Source organism: Vespa velutina, chromosome 1 (genome assembly GCF_912470025.1).
Source record: "Vespa velutina chromosome 1, iVesVel2.1, whole genome shotgun sequence".
In the NCBI taxonomy this organism is placed as follows: Eukaryota; Metazoa; Arthropoda; class Insecta; order Hymenoptera; family Vespidae; genus Vespa; species Vespa velutina.
Window position 1 is genome coordinate 19354334 of NC_062188.1, and position 27500 is coordinate 19381833.

The window sequence follows — 27500 nt, forward strand, 5'->3', positions numbered from 1 at the left end:
AGAGGAATCGCACGATCTGCGACTTGTTGCAGCAGCAGCCTGTCCGTAACATTTCCTCTTTCTCGCACGGTGAGTACGCAAACGTATTTCTCATCCTTCGTTCTTTTGTTCTATATATTTCCCTATCTAACAGAAACTTAATATAATGCCTACGTTACGTGTAAATAGATATACATATTTACATTTACAAATTGTATATAGAATTTTTATTTTCTTTTTTAATACAAATTTTCTATAAAAATGATCAAAGCGATATAACGTGTACACATCGGCTTATTTAAAAATTTGTCAAAGTTCGTGAAAAAGAGAAAAAAGAAAGGAAGGAAAGAAAGAAAAAAAAAAAAAACAGAAAAATACAATAGCAAAATCGTTAATTTTTTTATAAACTAATTAAAAGATATAGTCCTTTATCAAAATCGATCGATACCCCGTCCTATTGTAAAAGTTATATATTTCGCTTATTAAATAATTTTTACTTTTTGTGTCGGTTTTGATAAAGAAAAAGAAAAGAACAAAGAAAAAAAAAAAGAAGAGAAAAGGTAGAAGTAAAAAAAAAAAAATAGGATTGAATAAATAAATAAATAAATAAATATAAAAATAAAGAGATAGGTAAAGCAGATAAAAAGAAAATATAGGAAAAAGACGAGTAGTTAGTTGGTAACCAGAGATTCCTCCCGATCGCAATGTGCTCGAACGAGGTCGGTCGGTGTCGTCGAACGAAAAGTGACTTTCTCGTCACGATTCTCGAAGCGCGTGATCCGCGCCACGCCCGTTGCACATAATTATGCAGAAACGCGCGGGCGTCCGTGCAGGAGCTTGGTAGAGGCGTGCACCCGGTAAGATTTAATACGATATTTCGTTCTATCTCTCTTTCTCTCTCAGTTTCTCTCTCTCTCTCTCTCTCTCTCTCTCTTTCTGCTATATACATACATTCATGCATACATACATAGGAGTATATATATACACACATATATACGGAAATATATGTGCGTAGTCTGTTTCTCTTGGCCTCCACCCACTCCTCCTCGAGGCATTTCCAAGCCCCGAAAAGCCTCTTCTCGCGTCTACGAGGCCGAGTCGTTTGGTAGCGCGCGCGCGATGTAGACTCGCGAAGGGTGGCGAAGGAGGAGGAGAAGGTGGAGGTGGTAATGGTAGAGGAACGGAGGGTTGGAGGTCGAGGGAGGCTTTGGGAGGATGGTGGAAGAGAGGAGCGAGCATCCCTCTCGCTGGCGTCACCTCGAGGGCCCAATTAGCGCCAGCACGAGTGTCATTCCGCCGCGGTTTCCGCATACTGCCTGCCGTTGACTGGCGTTTTCTGCGCCTTCGTTTCGCCAACGTAGAATCCTCTCTTTTCTATATGTGTCTTCGTACATTTTTTTCTCTTCCTTTTTTTTATACACACATATATATATATATATATATATATATATATATATATATATATACAGACGCATACTCACTTATGTATATATACGTAGATTTTTGCACACAGAGACAGAGGCGGAGACAGAAACAGAGAGAAAGATAGACAGAGAGAGAGAGAGAGAAAGGAGAGAGAGAGAGAGAGAGAGAGAGAGAGAGAGAGAGAGAGAGAGAGAGAGAGAGAGAGCATGAGGTAGATTTGCAGCGCCCTTCGTCGACCCTAGTCCATCTCTTCCAGAGCTATCCAACCTCTCCTCTTTTACCTCGTCCCCCCTTCCACTGGAGCCCCGCATCGCTTTTCTTTCCTTCTTTTTCATCCTTCAGCCGCCTCGTCTTCTACGTCGCGCATTATCCAATTTTCTGGCAGATATTTCGCGATATAATAATTGGGCATTCAGCGCTGGGGCTGCTTCTCCATCTCTACCTCCACCTCCTCCTCCTTCTCTAACTCCTCCTTCTTCTTCTCCTCCACCTCTTCTTCCTTCTCCTTCTCTTACTTTTCCTCCACCTCTTCTTCCTTGCTTGCTTTCGTTCGTTTCTTCTTCTGCTCGAAGCCGGAGAATCGTTGAATTATATTCTCAACGCGGACGACGTCGGGAGATGGCGAGAGATGTTGGTAGTAGTAGTAGTAGTAGTAGTAGTAGTAGTAGTAGTAGTAGTAGTAATGGTGTTGTTGGTATTCGTGTTGGTGGGGATGGGAGTAGTAGTAGTGGTGGTGTGGTGGTGGTGGTGGTGGTAGTGGTGGTGATGATGATGATGGTGGTGGTGGTGGTAGTGGTGGTGGTGGTGGTTGGTGGTGGATGGTTCCACTGCCGATGGTAAAGGGGCAACGAACGAGGGCGAGGGCTCCAATGGAAACGTTTTCTATTAACGTAGAGCAGCGCGATGGATAGACGGGGTTCGGATCCTTCGTCCCTTCTTACCCTCTCTCGCGTACCTCTCTCATTCACTCGCTGCTTATTTCCGTAACGACACTTTAAGCAACGTTAATTATTGTCGGCGTAATGAGCCCGCCTCGAGTGGTCCAAGATGCACATTTTCCTTCTACCTCACTCCTCACTCCTTTACTCTCTCAATTTTTCTCTCTCCTTTTCTCTCTCTTTCTCTTTTTTTTTTTTTTTCTTTTTTTCTTTACCTTTCTCCCTTTTTTCCCTCCTTCGTTCCTCTTCTTGCCTTCTCCGGGGAAGAAGAGTGCCAAAGGGTGTCTCCTCCGTCGTCCTACGGGATATCTTGGGAATCTGCATCGCTGCGTCTTCCATGAAGGTGATCTCGTTAAGGGACTCCTTGGTTTTTCTCGCTCGGCGCCTTCTTGTTAGTACGTCTCAACAACTTCGTTTCCGTCGATTTTTCTCTCCTCTCTTCTCTCTTTTTCTCTCTCTGTATCTATCTATCTCTTTTTCTTTATTCTCCTTTCTACTTCGCTTCCTCATCCACCAGTACGGAGGTTTCGGATAGGTATGAAGAAATGAGTCTTACGAGATAATTTACGATATATATGTATATAACTCCCTGTCTCCTTTGATCGTCATCTCGTGTAATTCATCGTGTATACGTAGACACACATATAAATATGTTTACATAATTTTTCTTTTTTTCTTTTTTTTTCTTTTTTTTTTTTTTTTTTTTTTTCACGTGAATAATATATTCGAAGTTAGCCAATCGTCGTAATCGTCGTCGTCGTCATCGTCATCGTCGTTGTTATCGATCAAACAACAACAAGTTTCTACGTGTTAAATTTTTTTTTTTTTTTTCTCACAGATCGTAGCTCGTCGCTCATGACAAGGAGAACTTAAGCTTTAATCCATATCCGCGAGCACCGAGATGAGGGAACGTTTTAAAAAGGAGGCGACAATGCGAAGATTATCCTTCGTTTTCTTTTTAACGACCATGGTTGCTATCGTTCGGTCGGGATACGACGGGGCCTTCGGTAATACGAAACAGGTACAGCAGAGCGAGGTTAACGCGGAAGATTATTTTCTCCTAGAAGGAAAATGGGAACTTTAAAGAGTGTACGAAAGTTTTCTCTTTCTTTATTTTTCTCTAACCTTCTCTAACTCCTTCCCTTCTTTCCTGACCCCGCGCCTCATCCCTCTCCCTGCCCTTTCTCCTTGCCCCCTCTCTCCTTCTTCCCTTCCTCCATCTCCCCCCCCCCCCTTTGTAGATCCTACGGGGCTTATTTCTTTCTCGTTGGAATTACAGTATAGACGATAACAATAGCGAACCGACTCTGGCGTTCTTCGAACCGTCGATCATCCTTAGACAGATCGCGTTTTATCGTTATTATACGAACTATTTTTCTTCGCGCTTAAGAGAAACTCGTTCGAACGAATTACGAGGAGGAATACCAATCGATCGTTATAATAAATTCCCGAAGAGACTCGATATTTCTTGTTATCTTTAAAGAGCCGTTTTCTTACCGACGAATCCTCGTTTCACGGAAAAGGAAAGAGATAAAAGGGAAAGATTAAGAAAAATATAAAAAAAGATAAAAAATAAAAAGAAGAGGGAAAAAAGAGAAAAAGAGATAAGAGAGCGAGAGAGAAAGAGAGAGAGAGAGAGAGAGAGAGAGAGACAGCGAGATAGCAAGGGGAAAGAGAGAAAGAAGATGGAAGGGAGAAAGAGGTGTACAGAGTCGGAGAGAGTCGTAAAAAAGATTTGAAGTAGCCCGAAGTGGGAATCCACAATGGCGTCGTTAGGCCCGGCACCAACGGCGACAACTCTTTCCCGTTACGGCCGCGTACCGAGTGTCATTCAATTGCACATCCCAATTAAATAACAGGCAAAAGGGCGACGTAGCGTCGTGGAGCGTCGCGGAGCCACCCGACGCCCCTAATTGCGAGCCTCGATGGGCTTGCCGCCGCTGTCGGTGGTGTAAGAGGACGACGAGAGATAAACTCAGTTTCTCTCTTTCTCTCTCTCTCTCTCTCTCTCTCTCTCTCTCATTTTCTCTCTTCCCCCTCGACGAACGGTTCTGGAAACTTTTCGAATTTTGCGAAGGGTCGTTCTCGACGAACGATTACTCGATCGTGCTTTTCTACGTCACTGTGGTAAAGTACAACGACGTCGTACTAACTTGATAGATAAGTTTTCTCTATAATTATCGAACGAATTAGTTTGATATTAATCTTTAGAAAACTTAGCAATTTTCTAAATCTTTTTATTGATTTAATGATAATAATGATAACGAAGAATCAATTATAAAATTATGTACAACTAATGATCGTAGATTTTATTAGTCATTAAAACAAAAGATATATTTATATATAAATATATAATGTAAAATATTTCTTTGACTTTGTCAAAATTCAAACGAATCATTTTCTTTTAATATCATACATATGTGGATATATTATATTCCGATTCGTTGGGGATTATTTTTTAAAATATTACATATATATATACGTATTTGAATTTTATTTGTATTTGCATTTGCATTTGTTATATATCCTTGTTATCTTCTAACTCGAGTATTATATGTTAAAAGGTAATATAATTAGTAGAGGCGAATGAACTAATTATCAAAATACGAAAGAGGATAGTTCGTCGGTGACAAAGAGATCTTCTGTCTCTGTCTCGGCCTTTCCCTTTGCGTCCTTTCTTCTCTCTCTCTCTCTCTCCCCCTCCCTTCATTTCTCGTCGTAACTGAAAAACGTTGGTCGTCGATGCGACGACTGCAGTTGTGGAAACGATGCTCGCTCGCTCGACGATGACGACGACGACGACGACGACGACGACGACGACGACGACGACGGTCGACACAAACGGCTCTTCCAAGAATCGAAATGTTAATTAAAGGCTCTTCTCACCGGGTGAAGGAGAGAAAAAGGGATAAAGCAGACGACAGAATGCACGGAAGGATCGAGAGAGGGTAAATCCTCTCAGGGACGTCGCTGCGACGTGCCTTTTTTTTCTTTCATTTATACGTACCATCGCGAATAAATTTTCGTAAAATTTCATCGACCTAGACAAATTATCATTTAGATAATATCGTTTAGGGAGAAAAAAAAAGGAACCTAAATTTAATATCGATCGAATTAAATATTTATATTAACGCCTTCCATAATAAATATATTCTATCGATTATTTGTATAATTTAACGTAGTCATATTAATTTAAAACTTTATCATAGAAATGATTGATTTCTATTATTCGTTCAAATGTAATAGGACGATCTGTCAATTCTCTTTCATTTTCAATTATTTTGCTTACTTTCAATTAAACAAAGAGGTAATCCGTGTGTGTGTGTGTGTGTGTGAAATACAGATAGATAGAGACGTTCAAGGAAAATCAAAAGACACCACGTGTGTCCTTATCTCATGCTAATCGTGAATGAGCTCGACTAGTTACAGCCCTGAGAGTGAGAGAGAGAGAGAGAGAGAGAGAGAGAAAGAGAAAGAGAGAGAGAGAAAGAGAGAGAGAGAGAGAGAGAGAGAGAGAAGCAACGTGGTAAGAGCAAGAGGAAGAGTAGGAAGAAGAGTAGGAGTAGGAGTAGGAGAGTAGGGGAGGATTTGCGAGCGTCGGATGCTGCAAAATGGAAGCGGCCGTAATTAGTATGCGCGTCCGCACGTTATGCACGCAACGGCACTCGCTTCGCAACCACCCTCTGTAGTCGTCGAGGCGACATGGAGAACAGAGTGGAAAGTATGGAAAGGGTAAGGGGGCGGGCGTATGCACGCGAGAGGAAGAAGGGAAGTCGAGTTGTCGGCGTTGGTGTTGCAATTCGCACTTATGTTCACCAAGTACGTTGGTGCAGCAACGGCGCATCGAGCCGTGTGTTTCTCGGTAGCTCATGGACGGGAACACGATCGCACACGTGTCATTACGAATCTACATTTCTTCGAGAATCTCTTAAAACACAAATTGCATATAGTTCTTTTTTTCTTTTTTTTTTTTTTTTTTTTTTTTTTTTTCCTTCTTTTTTTAATATATACAATAGTGTATACGGTCGTGTCACTTTTCGATGAATTTTCTTTTCCTTTTTCTTTTTCTTTCTATTTTCTTTTTCTTTTTTTCCTCCCTCAAGCACGAAGAATTTGTTTAATTTGTTCAAATTAGACAACTAGAGCAATATACGTATGTACTTGTACATGTGTATATATATATATATATATGTGTGTGCGTATAAGACGGGTATCTATGTATTACGATATGAAACATCGTAACGTTGAGAAACATCGATTTACGATGATGGAAGAAATTTGCATGAAGAACTTTCTTCGTAAATAATCCCCATGGATTCTTCATTACTTCATTTTCACCCCTCTTAAATCGGGGATTTCTAGCTGAAAAAATTGTAGCCCCTTTAATAAAATTGGAAAACTCATTAAAAGTGTGCCTACCGTTTGAGCCCTCTCGATCGAGCTTGTGAATCGAACGATTTGACAATTTCCTTCGATCGTATTTGAAAGTGACAGCGGAGAGAAGAGCCCATACAAAGTATACTTGAAAGAGGAGCACAAGCAGGAGTTATAAAAAGTGTAGCGATCGCGTTCGAAAAAGTCATCGTCACCCAACCCTCTTTCCTCCCTCTCTCTCACTCTCTCCCTCTCTCTCTCTCTCTCTCTCTCTCTCTCTCGTTTTCTTCCTATTTTTTATTTCTTTTCTCTTTTTTTTTTTTTTTTCATTTTCTAGGGGAACGCGCCGAACATAAATCAATCCCGTGTTTCGTATCATTCAACGTCAGGCACAATCGCAAACTCATCTCAAAGCGATAAGGGCGGTCGATCGTCATCGTTATCGTACCGAGAATCCTTAAAAGAAAAAAAAAAAAAAAAAACAAAAAAAAGAAAAAAATAGAATATAAAAAATAGAATATAAAAAATATAAAAAATAATAAAAATAAAAAAGACGAACGTTCTTTCTCTCTTTTGAATCATCGAACCGAGACGTATATACATATATCCTTTGACGTTTCTCTCTCTCTCTCTCTCTCTCTCATAACTTCATCTCCTCTGTCTTCTCTCTGTCTTTTCTGTCGGTACAGCTTGTGCGTGCGACAATTGGCGGGAAATTAGCTCGCGAGCTAATTATCATCGCGCTCACGAACCATGGCCCGGATCTATTCGACGACGATAGAAAGGAGCCGATCCTTTACAAGCAAGCATGAGCTTTGAACCAGACGACGTGCGTGTTTCTCGATTTGAAACAGCGACGGACGAGGGTGTCGTACTTGCCTAAAGGGATCAAGAGAAAGAGAAAAAAAAATATATATATATATATATACACACACACACACACACATGTGTATATATATATACAAGCTTTGAGAAGGACACGATGAAGTTACGTTAACGCGTGGCTTCTGCCGCGAATTCTACACTCGCGGATCAAACGCAAGCGATGGAGTTACACGTTCGAGTCTTCAGCTTAGCGTGTTTCTCTCTCTCTCTCTCTCTCCCTCTCTCTCTCTCTCTTTCTCTCTCTCTCTTTTCTTTTTCCTTTTCATCCAAGCCGCTTTCTTCTTCTTCTTTTTTTCTCTCCTTTTCCTTTTTATCTCGCCTTTCGCGCCGTGCCACGGCGCTTAATTCAGCCGTGACGTGCGTGAAAAGGGCATTGCCGCCCGTAGGGGGTGGGCTTTGGGGGTGGTTGAAAGAGTACTGCCTTGGAAGGTCGAGCCCTTTTTTCCCCCTTTCTCCTCCTCCTCCTCCTCCTCCTCCCTTTTCTTTCTTTTTTTCCTTTCCTTTTGCTTTTTTCTTTCTTTTTTTCTTTTTTTTCCTTTTTTCTTTTTTTTTTTTTTTTTTCTTTCAAACCGCCCTTTTTCGCACTCGCGTTGCGTAGGAGACGCGTCAAAGCGACACGCGTGCCTCTTTCGCGACGAACGCCGCCGTGATACCGGTAGCATTCCACGTGCTATGCGTTCAAAAGAGTAGAGAGAATGAGAGATGGAGAGAGAAGTAAAGAGAAGAATGAAGAGAGTGAGAGAGAGAGAGAGACGTGCGTTTCACGTTTCTTCCGTTGGATAAATTCTCGCGTGTTGTTTCGTCTAGGAAAATACGAGTTTAAAGTTCGGGTTGTTCAAAAATTATTTATACATTTTTTATATCATTTAATTATTTGATATGAGTAAAACATTACGTGGTGGATATTTTATTTGGTACATACAATTATGATTGAAATATACAATTTACGTTTATAATTATAATTATTTACAATAGACAATTCTACAGTATATGTAATTGTATAGAAAAGAAAAATATATATATATATATTTTTTATATATATATATATATATATATATATATATAAAATAAAATAAAAAAGAAAAAAAAATCGTAGAATATTTATGAGATTATTAATTTCAGGATTAATCAAATATTTGAATGTGCATTTATTATTATATATACAAAATACTTTGTCTATTCTATATTCGATGTTCGATAAAATATTCATTAATTTCTACGCTCTTTTAATGTTCCACATTTAAATATCCATTTCTCTCAAAGCAGCATCGCGTTGTTTTTATACGCGAGGCCGCTTCTTCGCATTGATTTTATACTCGGTACGTAAGCTTTTCGAGGTGTGCTCATATTTTTCACGTACATCTCCACGTCGTTAGCCTACTTTCTGCTTACTACTTTCCGGACATCCTCCTCCGCCGCGGGGGATGTGCTTAGTGGGGGAAAAACAGGAGAGGGTCCGGTGTAAATTAAGGGTCATAATTCATGCGCGAGTTTTCATGACTAATGAGAGTAAGGCCTCGTCATCGCTACCACCATGTGCGACTCTTCGCAGGCAACTTCCGGGTTAACGTCAGCCAAGAAAATCTCCGAAGGCTTTGAAAATTTTTTGCTTTGTAAGGGCGATCCATGTTTTATCGGCTTATCTTTTTTTTTTTCTTTTCCTTTCTCAGTTCAGAAATAAAATACTTTTTACACATACAAAATGACAGATAATACCCTTCGCTGTTCTCAGGGTCTACAAAATTAATTGTTATTTTATCCATTTAACATTTTCTTCTGCATGATTAAACGATAAGAAGATTATTATAGCCGATTCATATCGGGATGCGTTACGTATATATATATATATTTTTTTTTTTTTTTCTTATTCGAGGTTATCGTTATCCTTATAAGAAAGAAAGAGAGAGAGAGAGAGAGAGAGAGAGAGAGAGAGAGAGAGAGAGAGAGAGAGACTTAGGATAAGAACAAAGGAAGCGATGAGGAGTTTCGTAACTCTTTCTCTCTCTCTCTCTCTCTCTCTCTCTCTTTTGGTGTCGTCAACTCGGATGGCTGACTGGTAGGCGAGGGAGATACACGCGTCGTCTTTCAATTACAACACGAACGAGGAATGGAAGTAAGTGTAGAGAGAAGAAGAGAAAGGGTTGGAAAGATAGAGAAAGAGAAATAGAAAGAGAGAAAGAGAAAGACGCAGCCCGACATTGACGTCGACGACGACGACGACGACGACTACAACTACAACTACGACTACGACTACGACTACGACGACGATGATGACGACAACGACGACCGCGTGAAAACGGTGCACGAAGACGACACTCTCGTTGACACTCTCTCGTTCCTCCCGTTGTTAATCGTTGGTTGCACCCTTTCACGGCTACGTTCTCTCTATATAGAACATTTTCTCGCCCGTGCCCCTTTGTCCATTAGCCTCATCCCGTTCCGACAGAACTGTATCCAACCATCATCCTCGTTCCTCATCGTCGTCGTCGTCGTCGACGGCAACGGCAACGGCAACGGCAACGGCAATGGCAACGGCAATGGCAACGATGTACCGCCGTCCTCGTTCTTTCCATTACCACGAAAATCATCGTCCATCTCTTTCTCTCTTTCACGGTTAGCATCACTACTCTCGGATAAACCCTTCGAGAATGTGCCCCACCTGCGCCTGGAAGACTTCGAATAACGAGCTTGCCCGTGTCGAAGAGGAAAAGAGAGAAAAAGAGAAAAGAGAGAGAGAGAGAGAGAGAGAGAGAAACAGAGAGAGAGAGAGAGAGAGAGAAAGAGAGGTATAAGGTATCGCGCCTTTCGCTTCGTCTCCCACCTTCTTCTTCTTCTTCGAGGCGTTATTTCGACGAGTACAACTCAACCCTGGTACAACTTCTCTCTCTCTCTCTCTCTCTCTCTCTCACACACCCTTTCTCGCGAATATCCGCTCGACCGATCCTCGCGTGGATGGCTTATTAAGATGGCGTACCGTCTTCTATCCCGTACATATGCGCTCTTATCCAGATGTCCTTTCTTCCTTCTTCTTCTTCTTCTTCTTTTTTTTCTTCTTTTCTTATTCATACTCCTTTCCTTTTCCTATCATCTTTTTCCGTCTTTCTTCGAGAGTAGAACGAGAAAAGATTAAAAAGAGAGAGAGAGAAAAAAAGCAAAAAAAAAAAAAAGAAAAAAAAGAAAAGGAAAAAAAAAAAAGTAAAGAAAGAAAGAAAGAAAAGAAAAGGGCGAAACGCCTAACGAGAATCTACGATCGCTGATGAGGAATCTATCGGCTCGTTTATGAACAATGGGCATCGGAGTCTCATATTCGTTTGTCCCTTTTTTATACCAATTCCACGTATGAATAAACGAATATTCGTTAATTCGATAAATATTCTTGGTTGAACGTTCACGTATGAATGTTTGCTAAATCAATCCATCCATTATTATGATGGGTTTACCATCGTTCGTTCTCGTACACGTACACGTTTATCCACCAAGTGCCCTTCCTACTTTCTTTTCTTTTCTATTTTTTCTTTTTTCTTTCTTTCTTTCTTTCTTTCTTTCTTTTTTTTTCTTTTTCTTTTTTTTCTCTCTTTCTCTCTCTTCCTCCTTTCTCCTCTCTCCTCTTTCTTACCTTTCTATCATCTTTCCAAGAGAAATAGGAAGGATAAAGAAAGGAGCGGAACGCCTAACGAGAATCTACGATCGCGGATGAGGAATCTATCGGCTGGCTCGTTTAAGAACAATAGACATCGTGCTTCATCTTGGTTGTGTGGTGTCTCTCTGTGTTAACTCAACTACAGATATGGATTGGATGAATATTTGTTAATTCGATGAATATTCGTTCGATGATTCGTTCACGTATCAATGTTTGCCGTACAAATCTGTTTATTATTAAGATGGTCTCCATTTTTTCTCTTGTATATGTATATATATATATATATATTTTTTTTTTTCAGGATCTCCATTATTTTAATAATCTTGTAAAATAATCATATATATATATATATATATATATATATATATATATATATATATATATATATATGCACGTTATCCACCTTCCCGAAGATAAAGAAAAAGCTGAACACCTAACGCGAATATACGATCGCAGATGAGGAAACTATCGGCTCGTTCATGAACAATAGGTATCGAGCCTCATCTTCGTTATTCCTTTTACGTATTGTTCGAAACTCACAGTTAGTTAGAGCGTGGATAGGTAGCGCTTCGAACCTTTTAATGGGGGGATGCTTTAGCGTTTCTATGTCGCTAGTAAATACTTCATAAAGACGAAGAAGATCCGCTTGGTAATAAAATTCAATGCGTTCGAGGGTGGATTTCCAAAAAAAAAAAAAAAAAAAAAAAAAAAAAAAAAAAAAAAAAAAAAAAAGGAGGAGAAAAAAAGGAACGAATGGAATTTTTCGAAAAACGGAAGACCCAATCTTGGAAGGTCGAAGGTTTTTAAGTCAGTCTATACGTTCATTGTTGGCAATACGAAAAACCCATAGGATCCGTTTTAACACAATGGCATTCAATGCTTCGGAATGTACTATATTACACACACTTACGCACGTAGCGTGGCCAAGCAAAGCCAAAAAAATCAACCTCGCGACATTAAAGACAGCTTGTCCTTCCGACAAAAAAAAAAAGAAAAAAAAAAAAAAAGATACACAATAGTACGAGTTCTCGTTCTATAATTCGTAAGTCTTTATCGAAGCAACGTCACAAAGAACATATCGTTCACCATAAAGATCTCCTTCGTATTAATTACTTGTGTTTCTCGTTCTAAGTTCTTTCAGTTATTATAATTTAATTAAGATTAATAAATTAAATTTCTTATAATACACACATATATACACACACACACACTCTCTTGCAATATATTTAAGAGTATTTCATATATTTTCGAAGCTCCTTTGATTTCTTTGAATTTAAACTAAAATCTATCATTACAATATTAGATTTAAATATTGCACTCCATCGTGCCGCATCCTTTAATAAGATCTTTTTTTTTTTTTTCCTGGAATATATTAGTCCTACGAATTTATATATACATATCCTTGATCGCCAACACATTTGCTCAAGAACTTCCTTCCTACGAATAATATCTCTCTGAATATTCTTCCTTTTTCTCTTCTTGTTACCTTTCTTCTTTTTTCTTCGTATCCTCTTTTTCCCTCTCATCCGTTCGTACTTACGACGGAACGTTATCGATCTCACCAAATTCCGACAGCTTCCTCTACTATTCATCCTACGTTGCAGGTTAAGATTAATTCTCGTTAGAAAAGTTGATGAATTTGATGTTGTTTGCCGAAAGAGATGCATAATCTTGTAAAAGTAAATGAAAAAGGGGAAGCATTAAAAGTAAAAGAAGGAGGGAAGCATTAAAAGTAAAAGAAAGAGAAAAGTATTAAAAGTAAGAGAAAGAAAATAATAATCTTTGCTATACGATAATAATAATAATATTAATAATACTAATAATAATAATAATAATAATAATAATAATAATAATAATAATAATAATAATAAAATATAATAATAATAATAACAAATTGTTCTAACGAGCTATGAGCAATTATGTCGCAAAATAAAAGTTTTCAATTCTCATAAGTTAGAATTCTTAGTAACGTAGGCCGATCTTTCCAGGTTGGGTTGGTGGCACTCGCAAAATACCCGGCCAGCACTCAAGCGAATATACTCTCTTGTTTCGCGTGCATAAGGTGCGTTATTCGTATGCTCTGTACCTACTAAGGAACATCGTAGGGGAAACGGGAATTACTTTCAAAGTACCTCGTTAAACATATTTCTTTTTCTGTCTTCTTGTCGGTACTAAGGAGAACGGGGATGGGGGACGTGCGCGCGCACCCCACCCACATCCACATACACGCACACACACACACACACACACACACGTCCAGACAGATTTTTTTGTTGTTGTTTTCTTTGCTCTCTACTCCCTAACAAAGAAACGGAAAATTAATAAGCGTCGCAGGCCTTCTACCACCTCCTCCTCCTCCTCCTCCTCTTTCTCCTCTTCCTCTTTCTCGCAACTTCCGCCGTTTTTCCGCTGTCTCATTTTCCTCCGCGTTCAGTTCGTCTCTTCAAGAAGAACATCGTCGAAACCTTATTTTAATAATAATCTTGTAAAATAATCAACGATAAAATCTTATGAGAATTGCTTTACGTAAAAGTTATTTATATTGATCCATTTAATTCTTGAACATTCTCAAAGACTGTGCTCATCTATAAAATTCTTTAACATTGTTGGCTTTCTGATTTTTCTAATTAATTAATTCTCTTGGCGTTTATTCTCTTAGCACAATCCTTTCTTTTTCGATCGACCTATCTACGATTTTAAACTTTCTCCCTTTACCCTTATCCTTAATATTATATTTGCACGAATTACATTATTAACGTCCCGTCAAGATTCTTATATTTTCAAATTCTCTCATTTTCATCCCGTTACTACTCCGCTAAATACTCCTTACTTTCCAATTGTCTCCTTTTTTTTTTTTTTTTATCTTTCTCTTTCTCTCTCTTTTTTTTCGTTGTCATTCTGTTTCTTCTCATTACGCGTATTATTATCTTTCGCTAGAATATAATAAAAAATTTCTCAATTCATTCTTTATTTTTCTTACTGTCCCTTATCTCTCTCTCTCTCTCTCTCTCTCTTTCTCTCGCTGTTACTCTCTCTATCTATCTATCTATCTCTCTAACTCTATATATCCCTTTCCCTTATCCACAAGTTTCCTCCGACAATAGCCAAAATAAGAAAATACGACAAACATATCCATGAAGTTTTCAAAGGGTTTCAATGTTACAGAGATTATCATTGTACCCAAGAGTGGTGGTGATTAATTTAATTGCATGTACCTTATTCTCTCCCTGCTACCTCACCTCTCCATTCTCTTCCGTATCCCGTAGCAATCTCCTCGTCTCTCCTTCGCGGAAGATGCAATTAAGCACTTTGCGTGCCGATTGGCCATGCAATTAGGGTGAATTATAATATCGTAATAATTGCGACAATTAACGAATTGTTATGTACGAATTGGCCCACGATCAGCGTCACCAGTTAAATGTGACATTCCACATTTAGTTTATTATACTTTTTCGTTCAAGGTACTTCACTCGATCATTCTCCAATCATTATTATTTTTTTACTTTATATTATATGATTATTAAAAACGATCAATACACACACATACAAAGGAATTATTTTAACTTATCAATTATGATCGATAATTAACGATATTATATAATACATTAAATGATATTTCTTTCGTAGGTCGTTTTATATAAACGCCATCCGGCATTATGATTTCTACCGGAATATCTTGGCCAGAAGTTCTCTAAGTCGTTTCACTTTTTCGTATTACCCTCCGCTCGAATTTCATTCTTAAATCGCTCGCTCTCTCAAGCTCTTTCTTAGCTCTACGACACTCGAGCGTAGTCGGGGCTTTTTAGGACATTCGTCCGTAGACGTTGGCAGGGCGAAAAAGCGAGAGAGATAAAAGATAGCCATGGTAGTACCAAGCGCCCGTTCACGTTTTACTACATAACGTCGATTTGCAGGAGTATCAGTGAGCGTACGTGAGCGCGACTGTGTACGAGACGACGACGAGAGAGTTTGGTGAAGGAGCAGGAGTGCAGGACTAGTAGTATATAACTATATACACATATATAAGGTCGTCTTGCCCGAGCCAAGCCCGAGGGGTTTACGAACACAATAGTTTGAAATATTCGAGCGCCTGCAAGAAGTTGCCCTCGCGCCGGTAATTAACGAGTTAAAGTTTGGCGTCGCGGCGCTCTCTCTCTCCTCTCTCTCTCTCTCTCTCTCTTTGGCTCTGTCGTTGTCTCTCTCTCTCTCTCTCTCTCTCTCTCGCGTATTCTCTTGGTTCACGCTGCCATAAGACTCCCGGCATCCATTAGCCGAGTGCCACGGCTCTGAGAACTCTCCTTTTGGCCGCCAAGAAAACCGGAGATTCCCCTCTTAACCTCCCTCGCCTCGTCTCTTACGTCTAGCACGGCTTATACATCGCGCCCGTTTGGATTCGTTCAAAGAGAATTTTGACGACCATTTCGGTATTCCAAACGAATCTCTCTTTCTCTCGCTCTCTCTCTCTCTCTCTCTTTTACCGCCTGTTATAATCCGTCATTGAGAAAAATATTTGAACGACCTCGCGAAAATATAAAAAGGAAATCTTTGTAAGTATTGTTGTCGGGAATGTACGTGATAACGTGGAGATAAATTGACGGCTTTGGCCGGTTTAAGACAAAACTCAAGCCATTAATGGGAAATGGAAGGGGGTGGGAGGTAGTGGTGGGATTGTTATTTGGGAGATACATTTTGAGAGTGGAGGTAGTAGAACGGAGAAAGGTTTTGAGTTGCCGGGCGGCGACCACTCGAATATCCCCTTGGAAATTGTTCCTCCACTGTGTAAGAATTCTTTCCATTAGGAATATATCTATAGGGAGTATTTTCTTCGATATCGTTTCTTTTTTTGTTCTTTTATTTTTTTTTTTTTTTTTTTTTTTTTTTTTTTTCTTACTACAAACGAACAAATCGACCGATAATTAAGTGGTTGGAGGAAAAGACAAAGGAAAAAAAGAAATTGCGATTTAAGATTGAAATGGAGAATGTTCTCTCTCTCTCTCTCTCTCTCTCTTTCTCTCTTCCAAAAAAAAAAAAAAAAAAATAAAAAAAAATTAAAAAAAAAGAAAAAAAAAAAGAAAGAAAGAATTTTTCTTTTGGTACTGGATTAAAACATCACACCCTCGAGCTGGAACGTATGCAGATCGTATATCCGACGGCGTGTACATGCGTCTACCCACTGGGAGCTCGAGTATTTATATATTCAAATCCCCACGCTCATCGAGTGGGGCGTTTGTTGGCTCTTCTAATAGAACCGTTTATTCTCACATTAGCATATGCACACACAGCGCGTTACGCATACGCAAGCATATGCTCTTGATACGATGGGGCTAGGAACTTCCTACGTACGTACCTACGTACGTTGTACGTACCATACGTATGTTCATACATACATACATATATATATATATATATATACATAAATATATACATGTATATATATGTACGTATACAGTTACTTCCTATCGCCCCATCGCGTGCGTGCACGGACACGTGTACTCCCTTTACGAAAACCACGTCCTGGCTTCTTCGACCTCATAAGATTTTTATCATAATCGACACTTCTCTCTTTTTTTTTTTTTTTTTTTCTTTTTTTTTAATCGTCGATCTTCCCTTTGATCGTTCATAATCGATCAACCTTATTAAAAGTCCGAAGAGATTAGAGAAAATGAAATCATTGTAATCTTTTCTAGGACATTGTTGTCATTCTTTCGTATTGAGATTGATTAAATTATCCTTCGATTTCTTCTGAAACGATATCTCGAATAGATGTCGATTGATCAGAAGAGAAGAGAGCGGTACCGTTCGAGAATCCAACGAAAGAGTCGATTCATCGAGGATGGTGGTACGAAGGGGTTAGGTGAGGTGGACTCGAGGGAGACCAGGGGAGAGAAAGAGAAAGAGAGAGAGAGAGAGAGAGAGAGAGAGACACTCGGCTGGTAAACAAACTGTCTGAAACACTCCGGAACGCTCCATTCCATTCGAGAAGCCGGCGAACCCCGCAGGTCCTCTCGACGGTATTATCTCGGTACATATTTAAGTGCATGACGTGAAGACTGCCACCACACTCTCTTCCTCCTCCCACCCCACTCATTCAACCCCCATTCGTCCACCCTCACCATTCGTCCAGCCTCCTCTGGTTTTCCTCTAGCCTTCCTCCGGCCTTACTCCGGCTTTCCTTCTCGGCCTCTTCCTTCCTCCGTCGTCGAGCCCCTCGCGTAGTGTCCTCCGCAAAAGCCGACCTCCTTCATCCCACCTCTCCACCCACCATCACCCCTTCTCCCTACCCACTTTTCCTCCCCCGACCCCATAAACGACGAAGCTCCTACAAGTCCTCATTTCCCGGCTGCTGCTGTCAGACGCAGCCTTGGGCGGGTCATCAGATACTACAGCACGGATAATGCCGAACGGAATATCTCCTCTCCTCCGCCTCTCATTCTCTTTCGTTCGCTTTATCTGTCTATTCCTTTTCTAACGTCTATCTTCGCCGATGATCGTAGTGGGCGCACGCGTCCAGAGAAATGTATTCCATTATATATCTCTAATATATCGTTACGCGTGTTAACACTAATTTCAATTGTTATTTTAAAAGAGGGTAGGATATAAAACGGTAGAAAGTGAATTCGGTAAATCACGTTTCGGATAAAAGGACGGTAAAGCGAAAATCCCTTTTTCTACGTAAGCTTTCGTCACTAATCTATTCGTTCACCGTCAGCTGACTGCCGATCGGTCTCGAGCTTTCTCGCTCTTCATGTCTTTTCCTCTAACCCTCATCGGACGAACTTCTCTCCCCCATTCTAGACTCGGATTCTCGAGTCTCTCTCTCTCTCTCTCTCTCTCTCTCTCTCCCCCACCTCCCCCTCCCGCCCTCTCTCTCTCTCTCTCTCTCTCTCTCTCGTCCTTCGTTCGTCGACATTGGAGGTATTGAGAGTGACGTCGAGGGCGCATTGTCCCGATCTTCTGGGAGTCGAGAATATAGCGTATAGCCACCTCGAACCAACTCTCCACCTTCATCTCGAGTAAGCCGCCTTCTCCTTGGGGAAACCCTTCTCTCCCTTCGAATAGAACGGAAGGGGCTTCCGTCCTGTGCCTTTCCGTATCGTGCCTTTCCATGGCTATCGCTAAAACGCCGAGGACATTGGTTATACGTTATCGTGGCTAATATAAGACGACGATGACAATGAATAGAATGAATTAATATTTTTATTTAGTTTCATTCCTCCTTTTTTTTCTTATTTGATTTTAATCATTTTAACGATCGAAGAACGTAGATCCGGGGAAAAGCTTTTTTTTTATTGAAATTGCGAAACCAATTTGTATTATTTTATTTTTCTTTTTTTTTTGCTTTTGTTCTCTCTCTTTTTTTTTTTTTCTTCTTTCACACATTTCCTTTCCCAATATATTAATTAGATTGGTAGTTCGAACGATCGAACACTTCCATCGCCAAATCGAAAATATTTCTTTTGATTTCATCGCGTTCCGATCGCATTCGATTTGTATCGAATATGAAACATTGTCGATTTACTAATGATGATTGCCGTCCACCAATGATGATGATGTATTTTACTGGACGAGCAGGCGTATTAACCGACCATGCGAATACTCGTAAAGTCTAATACTCGTAAAAAGCCTCGTTATTACGTATACGATATCGTCCGATTTTCGGCCGGACGATAATTGACGGATGCGGAGCCGAAAGAATTACCTGCGATTGCAAAAATAACCGGGCGTATAGTACGGGCGCCGATGACGTAACTATTTGGAATTATACGTCGCTACGAAACCTGAATCACGTCAATCGTCATACATACATACATACATACATACATACATACGATACTATATATACGTATACTTTATGTACATACATAGAAAGTTAACTTTTATATAGATGTAGATATACGTTTGTATATCGTGGTACGGGTTGGTATTTCGTGATGCGAATCGTTAAAAACGTATCGGTATTGTCGAGGCCGCGACAAAAACGCACGGTTCCGTGTAAAATCGTGGTCGTATTTTATATCGGCTGCGGCGACTCTCTCTCTCTCTCTCTCTCTCTCTCTCTCTAGCTTTTCCACGTACGTGTCGCCGTCATCATCAGCCAGAGAGAGAGAGAGAGAGAGAGAGGGGGGGGGGCAGAGAGGCAGGGAGAGAGAAAGAGAGAGAGAGAGAGAGCGAACACGTAACGAGTTCTCGTCGGTGTTTATTAAACGTTCCGCTCGCGCCGTGTAACTTATTGCGCAAACGGCAAATTATTTTCATGAAAAAGCCACCTCCTGGCCAGAATAGCCGACAAATTTCTATGTCGTTTAATTAATAACGAATATATACGCGTGGTAGCCGTCGCCATTGCCGTCGCTGTCGGCACCACGGTAGCAATCATCGTTTGTACGGCGAAGTATAGTAGTCGTCGGTATGAATATTCGTTTCTATGTTTCCACGGTCAGTCGCTTTGTAAGTTTTCCGATGTAATTATTTCTCGAGGAATTATGACTTTACCGGCATAATGTGTTTTTTTTTTAATGAATCTCACCCACACACCATTCTATCCCATTCCCGTATCGCCCAACTCGTTCGTTGCTCGTTCGTCTATTGAAGGAAATTATATAAAAGCATTGGGAATACGGGGAAGCACATAATATGTTGCAACAAGTGGAACGAAAAATCTAATAACGTACTCATCGAACGTGAAACGTTCGCTAATCTGAATTTACGTCAAACGCAATTACGCAAGTGACCGAAAAAACGTATAAACCCGTAGCGTCGAAGATAACTCGGCCATTCCTCTTTTTCTCTTTTTGTTTTTTTTTCTCTATTTTTTTGTCTTCCTTTTTTTTTTTTTTTTTTTTTTTTTTTGTTTGTTTCGATTTTTTCTTTTAACTGTTTGTTGTTGTATTTGGTATAAAAAGATAGTAGATGACGAGAGCGAAACTAGTGACACGATTAGGAGATACCGATTACGGTGAATTCAACGATGCGAGGTGTGAATCCTCCGTCTCGTGCCTCGGGGAGTCGTTTAATTTTGTTTATGCGAGGCACTTTGGAAGACGTAAAACACGGTATCTCAATTCACCGGCATAATTTTAGCGGAGCCTCGCGCTCGCGTTACGATTATGGCGTAATCATATCGGATTGTTATTATGGCTGATGGCTCAGCAGGGGACTACTGCGAGGCTTATCTTTGAAATATGCTGATAGACCATCCTCCGTGAGCAACAGCCCCTTTTCCTCCACCGATGACTACCCTACTCTCGTATTTTACCCTCTTTCTCTTTTACTCTCTATATGTCTCTTTCTCTCTCTTTCTCTCACTCTCAGCATTCCGTTTCTCTAAGACGACGCTTTATCGCATACGAAGGGGCCTCGAGAAATTGCCCAAGAATCGCTCCCCTTCATTCTGCATCTTTTATCGCGTACCAGATTTTCAATTCGCATTTTCAAACTCGCGATCTTCGATCTATCTTAGGGAAAAATATACTTACCTACTAGTGACTATGTCAATCGATTTATACTATATTTAAATTATGTTGAAATGTTTGAAATATTTGTCAACTTTGTTTCTATTTGTTCATACACACACACATAAATATATATATATATATATATATATATATATATATATATTTATGTTAGGTTTAAAGTACTAATCGAAGATATTCGAAGAACTCGTAGAATCAAGACATTACGAGGTTACATCTTTCTACGTAAAAAGTCAAAGGGCTAAGGGATAAGATCAACTCCTTACCATAAAATCCAAACACTACAGGGGCTCACTATTGTTCCCGCAAACCCGTCACTGCCGACATCATCAACGTTCTCGTCACGGTGACGTCCATATTAGACATTAGACTACCAAATAAGTGGGTACGCGCCCGATCAGGGGCTCGTGCGACTCAGAGGTAACCACCCCCATGTGGCACCCGCATGCCGCCCCCTGGGGGATGCAATCAGAACGTTTCAATCAACGATCGCTCCGTGGGGGTGGTCGAAATAGGGTTGCGGGGGTAAGGACGAAGGGGGAACGAACACCGACGAGGACGACTGAGTTTCGCGATTACTCTGATAACCAACGGGCATTAAATCTTCGACCAAAGAGGGCGGAAACCCCTTCTGCTCTTTGTCACTGGCGCGGTTTTAAGACCGTGACTCACTATATGGATTCGAACTTTAAAGTGGATGCCGAGACTACTCAACGAAATCATAAATTAATTCAATGATATAGATCTACGTTGAAGCGTTTAAGTAAATTATTTTTATCATTTATATATAAAACTACATAAAAATTATATATAAAATTATATATATACAAAAAAACTTGAAAATGAAAATTTTTATACGGCATTGTTATTATTTAGACGATTACGAATGGGACCACCATATGTACCAACTTTTTATATGAATCCATGAAACACAGGATTCTCCAATAGTCGAACGGAAAAGAAATTTTTGAAAGAAATTGTCGATCCTATAGAAACCCATATCGTATAGATATCGCGAGTCAGGCCAGTTCGAGGGTACTAATTCGTTTCAACGTAATTGCGATGTAAGCTTTCGAACAAAAGAAAAATCCAATCAACGAGAAAGTGATTGAGGTCCATGAAAACGTTGTCTCGCTTGTAGTCAGTCGGTCGGTCAGTCAGTGATTCCATCGTGGTTCTCGGCCCCTTTCGCATGTGCTCGCGAAACGCGTACGGGGGAAAACGTACTGTATACGCATGTTCTGATGTATGTGCGATGACACACACACACACACACACACGTAGGGATGACGTTTGCGCACGTATACGTTCGTACGGAATGACGCAAGCGCGCGCATTCGTACGCACATACCCGTAATCCGTGCGGACGCGAATGAATGGCAAATGAATAGGGCGCGGCGTCACAACGAAAAGTTAATCACGGCTCACCATATACTTGTAAAGGCGGGGATTGTGGGGGAGGTGGGTTTAGGCGCGCGCGAAAGAGAGAGAGAGAGAGAGAGTTAGCTTGAAGGGGACCGTCAGCAGCCTCCCTAGTCTCTTGATTACATGGGCGTACCCCGATCGCGGCTACGATTCATTCTGGGTACGTTGCACAAACGCGAACTGTTTCGCAGAAACCTATACGCGTGTACTAGCGAGTGAACGAGCGAGCGAGCGAGCGAGTGAACATGCTTTGCTTTTCCCTCTCTAACGCATTTTCTCTCTCTCTCTCTCTCTCTCTCTCTCTCTCTATTTCTTTCTTTCTGTCTCTTTTTCTTTCTCTCTTGTTTTCTCTTTCTCTCTCTTTTTTTTTTTTTTTTTTTTTCGTTCGACTTCGGCCCATATGGTGGTACTGTTTTGTCTGATCTATTTTCTCTTTTTCTCCATCGTTAAAAGGGCCACAGTTAGAAAACAATTATAATCACCTCGACGTTAAGGGAGAGCCCGATATCAAATATTTTTCAAACGATTCGTCGAGAACCGTCTGTCTTCCAATGTAAAATATCTGTCTTTGATACGACGAATGAAATATTATCTATTTTAGAATATTATAGATTAATTTGAACGATTAATGTGGTATACGAATAATGAGGTGCAAACTTGGATGTAAATAATTTTCATTCGAGCGATCTCTCCTAAATACGAGCGAGATTGTAGAAGAGCAAGAGAGAAAGACAGACAGATAGATAGAGTGCAGCCAGTAATAGATTGCTTCTATCCTCTAACAGGATACTTACTTGGATTACATAACTATATATCGTATAGAGTAATTACTATAATGGCTAGATGCTTTTTTTTTAGATTTTCTTTTTATGGTGGAACGCGACTCGAATTTCGATAGGTATTAAATTAATTCTCCGATTTCTTTTATTTAATAGAACACGATTAGGCCAACCGGTGTCGCAGCTGTTGTCGGAGGGTAACAGAGGAATTTTTTTGACTACAAAATTGCCTTTCAAGTGGTACAGTATAATGAGATAGGAAGGAACTAAAATGTCAAACGATGAATATCGTGATAGAGACTATCTAAATCTTTGAAGTAATTGTTTGTTTGATCTATTTGATCGTCGATCGAAATTAAATTTAACAAATTGATTTGTCCCTTCATTGATATTTTTCTTTTTTATTCTTTCCGACGCATATGTAACCTCTGCACGTTCTAGACGCTCTCGATTATTTCTTTCTTTTTTTTTTTTCTTCCCTCTTTTTGTTCTCTTGCTTTTTCGACAACAGCAAAGCCCGTTCGTGCACGAAGACGAACAATAAAGATCGAGTACCAATGTTGCGTACCAATTTCATTTGACGCATCTTTCAAGTTGCTCGCAAAAACGCGCCATGCGGAGGTCCAACATGTATGTTTGTATGTATGTATGTTCCTTAATGAAATGGCACCCGACTTCCTCGCCCTCATGGGGCTTCGATTGTTTAGGAAGGCCTTGTAGTTTTTCAATATCTAAGATTGGATTGGGATGAGACGGGGATTCTCAGGCCATGTGAAGATATTGATATCGAATCTCTTTCTCTCTCTCTCTCTCTCTCTCTCTCTCTTACTTTCTTTCTCTCTCTATCTCTATTTCTCTTTATAAATCCTTTCGTTCTCGACGAAGTTCACTCCAGACGTGCGTACTTTCAATTTATTGATCACAGTAAGTTCATTGACCGATATGACATTGCATATAACTATATTTTCATATTGTAACTTTTCTCTCCTTCATTATTAATCCATTGATGGATTATCGGCATAAACCGTATGTGATTTGGTATCTATTGTTCTATATCGAAAAAAAAACAAAAAGAAAAAAAAAAGAACAAACGTAAAAAGAAAAGAAAAATAAAATATACTATAGAGGAATATCATTCTGTCCCTTATACTTTATGGTAAAGCAATAAGAAGAACGAGTCCGCGTAGGATTTCTTGAAAAAACTACGACTGTGCGCGGGCGCACGTACGCGTTGAAAAGTTTCGAGGGTTAACTCGATTTCAAAGATTGTTCTATTGGCAGTGAGTGCCAACCGGTAAAGTGAATTGTAAAGTAATTGCATAAGATTAGTAGTGCCGGGCTTGGAAGGCACTCTGTCGGTTACTTCCAGTTCAATGAGTCTCAACGACTTTACTTTGATTCATCCTCAGTCACCCCCGCCGTAAGCTCTCCGATACTATCTCTCTCTCCCTTCCTCTTTCTTTCTCTCTCTCTCTCTTTTCCCGTTCTTCTTCCCTTCCCTTCTTCTTCCCTTTATCCTTCGTTCCCGCTTCTTCCACGTCCTCGCCCTTCCGCCACTCACTTTGTGTCCCATCTGCATTTCATCGGGCTAATTTGTTGAGATACCGCTTGTCAATATTTCAGTCTTTTTTACCCCATTGGTTCGAATAAAAAACGTGAGCACAAACGAGCGAAAGAGAGAGAGAGAGAGAGAGGGAGAGAGAGAGAGAGCGAGAGAGAGAGGAAGGAAAAAAGTGAGGACGATGCGACGGAGGGAATATTGCGATTTTCAAGCGGATAATTGCTTCCCGTCTCTCTAAGTAAAAATATCAGGAACCCTTCAACATCGTGCACAGAGTAGATTTACTGGAAACTTTTTAACGCGATATAATTAATTAACGAACTTCATTAACTTGTTAATTCATGATACCGACCGAATAATTAGATACGCAAGTACATGCCTTGTTGTACAAACATCATGTATATTTTTAATAAAACGATTGACGCGACGAATTTCTGACAAATACTAATACTACGTTTCTAGTTAGGGTTCCTTTTTTTTTTTCAGTCGATCTTATCTTTTCTTTTCTTTCTTTTTTCTTTTTTCTTTTTTCTTTTTTTTCCAACACGAATGTACGTAATAGGAAATGAAAAGGAGAGAACGAAAGAAAGAAAGGGAGGAAGAAAGAGAGAGACGGACAGAGAGAAAGAGAGAGAGAGAGAGAGAGAGAGAGAGAAAGGGAGAGAGAGAGAGAGAGAAAGGCAAAAAAGAGAAAAAAGGTCGAAGGTACCGATGGAAGAAGTTGGTACGATTGGAACGCAGCCCTCGTCCCGATTCGAGAAACGTGTACGAGTGGAAATTCGCCAACTGCGAATGGATTTGCGACAAGGTGACGGCGAAACGGACCAAGAATTCTGATAAGAAGCACTCTCTCTCTCTCTCTCTCTCTCTCTCTCTCTCTCTCTCTCTCTCTCTCTTGCCTTCGTCGATGCTCTTTACGCCGCGATGTCTTCTTCCTTCGTTTCTTCTCTTTCTATTTCTTTTTCTCTTTCTTTCGTTTCTTTGCCTTCGTCCTTTCTCCATAGAGACACGAGAGCATTCCATGAAGGAAGACGACAATATGGTAGAAGGTGGATAAGAAGAGAGAGAAAGAAGGTACCACCGACAATGTCCGAATAATGCTTGCCCTCAGGCTTCTTTTATATACAGGGAGAGACCGGTTGAAAGCTAATGTCCGTGATAACACCGAGTCCCTTCCGCAATGACCAACCGTATCCTTCTATTAACCTCCGATTCCCTTCTTTCTACTCACTAAGTTGTATCAGAAATGCACTTGCATCGGAGATAAAATTCTCTCTATTTTTTTCTTTTCCTTCTTTTTTCTCTTTTTATTCTTTTGTTTTCTGTTCTTTTCTTTTCTTTTGTATCACGACGTTTATCTCGTTTCGATTAGATTTAAGAACAAGGAGAAATAAAAATTTCAAAAAAAAAAAAAAAGAAAAAAAAAGAAAGAAGGAAAAAAAAAGAAAAAGTAAAAAAAAAAAAAAAAAAAAAAGATACAAAAAAAAAAGAAAGAGAAAAGATAAAAAGGAGGGGCAAAAAAAAAATATGGAGTTCATTCTCAAGAATAGCTACGTAATCGTTTCTCATCGTTTTGGCATTCCCGACAGCCGATTAAGGGCTTGATGAAGGGAAAGAGAAAAAGGGGGAAAGGGATAGGCTTTACGAGGCGATATATTCGTTGTGTCAACGATTTAGAGAAAAGTGGGGTAGCACGGTACTCGACTTAATTCGACGAGCACGAACGACGAGGCGACGGGATACGGATGAAGAGTAATAGGAAGCAGAGATGGAGGTAGAGGAGGAAGAAGTGGAGGAGAAGGAGAAGGAGGAAGAGAAAGAGGAAAAGGAGGAGAATGGAGAAAGGAGTTTGCCTTTGCTCTTCCTCCTCTTCTACTCTTCGTCTTTCTCTGTCATCTTACTCTGTCCGCGGTTTCCTAGGGTCGTCGTGCGTGGGGTTGACTCTCTCTCTCTCTCTGTTTTCTGTTCGGGGGTTGGCTAATGAAATATCCGTGCTAGTTTAACCGAGTTACAAGCACTGCGAACCACCCCAAAGGCGAAAACGACGACCCTACGTGGGGCAAGCGTGCCTCTTCTTTCTGCCTGCTACAACAACGAGAAAACATATTGTTCACGAATATATACACTTCCAAATCTTGCCACCCCATAGAAAGTTATCCATTCCGACAGGGCCGGGATTTTCAAAGACGATGAGTGGGGTCAGCGTCATGTATCCTCGTAAATCCTTTTAGAGAGTCAAATGCACCGAGTGAGTGCTCTATGTCGGACGTGTTTGGCGTCCGTGAAAATCCATCCGTTTGCTACTACTTCTTCTTATATCTTCTTTTACTTCATCATACCTTTTGATATCGTGCAAGTTAGATATGGTCAAGAATGAACGATCTATTCGAAGCTGTACAACTGGAAGATTTTATTGTTGCTCTATAAGTCTGTCAGGGCAGATCATTTCCCTTTTAGGATCCTTAGTTGGAAGGGTTCAACAAAAAGCTGAACTTGTAAAGATATAGAGTAATTTAGCGTAATACCAGAAGGATACGATATATATCTTAGTTTGGATAGCGCAAAAACACAAAAACAAATTATTAGAAACAAAGTCTAATTATGTTTTATGAACAAAAAGTACCTTGCTTTTTTTTCCCCCTTTTTGTCATGTAAATGCCAATCCTGTTATTAATGATCATTTTAATGATCGTTACTTATTTCATAAATTCAGAATGTCAGAATAGTAAGGAAGAAAATTTATAGGATGCTTGATACACACTTATTCGACACTTATTATATATATACATATATATATATATATATATATATATATATAGGATGATATGTTTTGGAGGATATCCAGGGCACGGGGATATGCGTACTACCTGCGTGTTGTGGGCAAGCACCCACTGCGTTTTCTCCCACGCTCACCCTCACCCTCACCCCTTGCTAGAGTTTAGATCAACGCGAACCGACCGCTTGTATACTGCGTAAATGCTTAATACGTTGCATTAACTCGATCCATCATGCGAGAAGCAT

At 40.0% G+C, this 27500-nt stretch overlaps 1 protein-coding gene across 11 annotated transcripts in view; it reads left to right on the forward strand.

The window, feature by feature from the left end:
- The window catches only part of LOC124956326 (transcription factor Sox-2-like), a 325693-nt gene that overhangs the window by 57325 nt on the left and 240868 nt on the right, over window positions 1-27500 (forward strand). For 10 of the 11 annotated variants that reach the window (XR_007103226.1, XR_007103231.1, XR_007103220.1 and 7 more), the window contains one exon: window positions 3-69. The exons of the other annotated variant lie outside the window; for it this stretch is intronic. The gene's annotated coding sequence lies outside the window, so the exon portion shown is untranslated. The remainder of the gene's footprint in view (window positions 1-2; window positions 70-27500) is intronic. 11 annotated transcript variants of the gene reach the window in all.